Source organism: Capricornis sumatraensis, chromosome 16 (assembly GCF_032405125.1).
Source record: "Capricornis sumatraensis isolate serow.1 chromosome 16, serow.2, whole genome shotgun sequence".
NCBI classification, from domain to species: Eukaryota; Metazoa; Chordata; class Mammalia; order Artiodactyla; family Bovidae; genus Capricornis; species Capricornis sumatraensis.
Genome location: NC_091084.1, coordinates 77,952,436 through 77,956,408, shown reverse-complemented (window position 1 = coordinate 77,956,408; position 3,973 = coordinate 77,952,436).

Here is a 3,973-nt window from a genome sequence, read left to right as displayed (position 1 = left end):
AGTGCCCGGGCCACGCCACACAGGCACTTCCTTGCTGTGTTTTGGGCTAGGCACATTTTGTAACGGAGGGATTTGTATGCTCGGGAGCTCTATCCACATGTTGTATTCCGTGTTGTGCGTCCATCATGCACCACCCTCACCCCAGGAGCTTACACTGCGTGCAGAATCTCAGGACGCATACCTCCCGACTTAAATTATTTTTTCATGAAATGAAATTTTATTGTGATGTATCCAAAAGCTTCCCTTACCAGAAATGGAAGTGTGTGCTCATGAAACTACAACACAGATATACCTCAGTTTATATATTCTCTCTAAAATTATGTGCAAAGAAGCTTTAAAAGAGCAGACTATTTTAAACATACTCTGGGAGTTTGCTATATGAAATAAAAAGTCCTGTGCCAGAGCTTCCTAGTGACGAATGATCAGTCAGGCTGCGGTAGATCAGGTTTGTTTAGGGTGAGGTGTTCCCACACAGAGGAAAAGACTCATGTTATTACCTGGAAGTCAGTGTTGCATGTATTATGCTCAGCATGGTTATGTAAGTTTTTTAACCCATTGATTAAAATTCTTTCTCTCCCACAAGTTATTCCCTTTGATTGGTTAACTGCGTAATCTCATGTGAATAGATACGTTAGATTTTCTGTCTTTGGCAGGCACCAGGCCCCATCTGCCGACTTCGGCCTGTCATGTCAACGTGCTGGAGTCGTGTTAAGAAGGGTCACTCCAGTTCATGCCAGGCTTCCCTGTTTTGACTTTACCTGTTTCCTTTTATGTTGGGTTGAAAGTTTCCTAGTGTGTCTTTTGTTATCACTTTTAAATCCTTTCAGCCACCACCACCTGGGTGACTAGAGATGAGAACCACATGGCAGCATATTCTGTTAGAATCCCAGTGCCAGTGTCCCTCTTTTTTTGATCAGCCGACTCTTAGGTCATGTGTCTGTCTGTGTAATGTTGGCGGCGCTGGGCCTCTGTTGCCGCCTGTGGGCTGTCTCCAGTTGCAGAGAGCCGGGGCCGCTCTCCCGTGGGGGCACATGGGCTTCTCGCCATGGGGGCGCCTCTTGCTGCAGAGTGTGGGCTCTGGGGTGCGCGGGCTCAGTAGTTGTGGCACTTGGGCGTAGTTGTCCCACGGCACGTGGAGACGTCCCAGACCAGGGATCGAGCCCACGTCGCCTGCATTGGCAGGTGGATTCTTGGCCACTGGACCACCAGGGAAGGCCGGGTGACTTTATTTTGAGAAGCGTTCTAGGTTTACAGAGAAACTGAAAATTTTTAGTACAGAGAGTTCCCATATACTGCCCACTGTGTGTGTGTTTTTAGGGGGAATATCTGCCCTTGCTTTTTACAGAGGAGTTTGCAGATGGCCTTCTTCTAGTCCACACCTTACCCCCTGAAACTTTAGTCAACTAGTCAACATTCTATCCGGAAATCACCCCACCAAAACCCCCACTTTTTGTTCCTAAAAGGATATTGTTAAAGGACAAGTCCCATAACCAAGGTTTGCTCAGGGCAAACCTTGTTTGAAAGTTGTTCAGAAATACTTGTTTTTGTTCCAAATAATTTTGGAGAAAATTAATTTTAAAAATTACTTTCTAGATGACTCTACACATGGACATCACCAGATGGTCAATACCAAAATCAGATTGATTATATTCTTTGCAGCCAAAGATAGAGAATCTCTATACAGTCAGCAAAAACAAGACTGGTAGCTAACTGTGGCTCAGATCATGAACACCTTATTGCCAAATTCAGACTTAACTTGAAGAAAGTAGGGAAAGCCACTAGACCATTCCAAGTATGACCTAAGTCAAATCTCTTACAATTATACTGTGGAAGTGACAGATTCAATGGATTAGGTCTGATAGAGTGCCTGAAGAACTATGGACAGAGCTTCCTGACATTGTACAGGAGACAGGGATCAAGACCATCCAAGAAAAAGAAATGCAAAAAGGCAAAATGGTTGTCGGAGGAAGCCTTACAAATAGCTGAGAAAAGAAGAGAAGTGAAAGGCAAAGGAGAAAAGGGAAGATATACCCATTTGAATGCAGAGTTCCAAAGAACAGCAAGGAGAGATAAGAAAACCTTCCTCAGTGATCAGTGCAAAGAAATAGAGGAAAACAAGAGAGTGGGAAAGACTAGAGATCTCTTCAAGAAAATTAAGAGATACCAAGGGAACATTTCATGCAAAGATGGGCTCAATTAAGGGCACAAATGGTATGGACCTAACAGAAGCAGAAGATATTAAGAAGAGGTGGCAAGAATACACAGAAGAACTGTACAAAAAAGATCTTCAGGACCCAGATAACCACGATGGTGTGATCACTCACCTAGAGTCAGACATCCTGGAATGCAAAGTCAAGTGGGACTTAGGAAGCATCACTACAAACAAAGCTAGTGGAGGTGGATGGAATGACAGCTGAGCTATTTCAAATCCTAAAAGATGATGCTGTGAAAGGGCTGCACTCAATATGCCAGCAAATTTGGAAAACTCAGCAGTGGCCACAGGACTGGAATAGGTCAGTTTTCTTTCCAATCGTAAAGGCAACACCAAAGAATGTTCAAACTACTGCACAATTGCACATCTCACACACTAGCAAAGTAATGCTCAAAATTCTCCAAGCCAGGCTTCAACAGCACGTGAACCATGAACTTCCAGATGTTCAAGCTGGATTTAGAAAAGGCAGAGGAACCAGAGATCAAATTGCCAACATCTGCTGGATCATGGAAAAAGCAAGAGAGTTCCAGAAAAACATCTACTTCTGCTTTATTGACTACAGAAAAGCCTTTGTGTGGGTCACAACAAACTGTGGAAAATTCTTCAAGAGATGGGAATACCAGACCACCTTACCTGCCTCCTAGGAAATCTGTATGCAAGTCAATAAGCAACAGTTAGAACTGGACATGGAACAACAGACTGGTTCCAAATTGGGGAATAAATATGTCAAGGCTGTATATTGTCACCCTGTTTATTTAATTTTTATGCAGAGTACATCATGAGAAATGCCAGGCTGGATGAAGCACCAGCTGGAATCAGATTGCCAGGAGAAATAACAATAACCTCAGATATGCAGATGACACCATCCTTATGGCAGAAAGTGAAGAAGAACTAAAGAGCCTATTGATGAAAGTGAAAGAGGAGAGTGAAAAAGTTGGCTTAAAACTCAACGTTCAGAAAACTAAGGTCATGGCATCCAATTCCATCACTTCATGGCAAATAGATGGGGAGACAGTGAAAACAGTGAGAGACTTTATTTGGGGGGCTCCAAAATCACTGCAGATAGTGACTGCAGCCATGAAATTAAAAGACGCTTGCTCCTTGGAAGAAAAGCTATGACCCAACCTAGACAGCATATTAAAAAGGAGAGATACTACTTTGATAACAAATGTCTGTCTAGTCAAGGCTATGATTTTTCCATTAGTCATGTATGGATATGAGAGTTGGGCTATAAAGAAAGTTGAGCACTGAAGAACTGATGCTTTTGAATTGTGGTGGTGGAGAAAACTCCGAGAGTCCCTTGGACTGCAAGATCAAACCAGTCAATCCTAAAGGAAATCAGTCCTGAATATTCATTGGAAGGACTGATGCTGAAGCTGAAGCTCCAATACTTGGGCCACCTGATGCGCAGAACTGACTCATTGGAAAAGACCCTGATGCTGGGAAAGATTGAAGGCAGGAGGAGGAGAAGGGGAGACAGAGGATGAGACGGTTGGATGGCATCACCAACTCGATGCACATGAGTTTGGGCAAGCTCTGGGAGTTGGCAGTGGGCAGGGAGGCCTGTCTCTCTGCAGCATATGCATCCCCTGTGGGGCATGCTGGCGTGCTGCAGTCCATGGAGTCGCAAAGAGTCGGACACAACTGAGCGACTGAACTGAACTGACTGAATTTTTAAAAAGCACCCGCATATAATATTTTTGGAATAAAAATCAGAATATATGATCAGATTTTTAGAAGTGTTTTTTGAGAGTGAAAGCT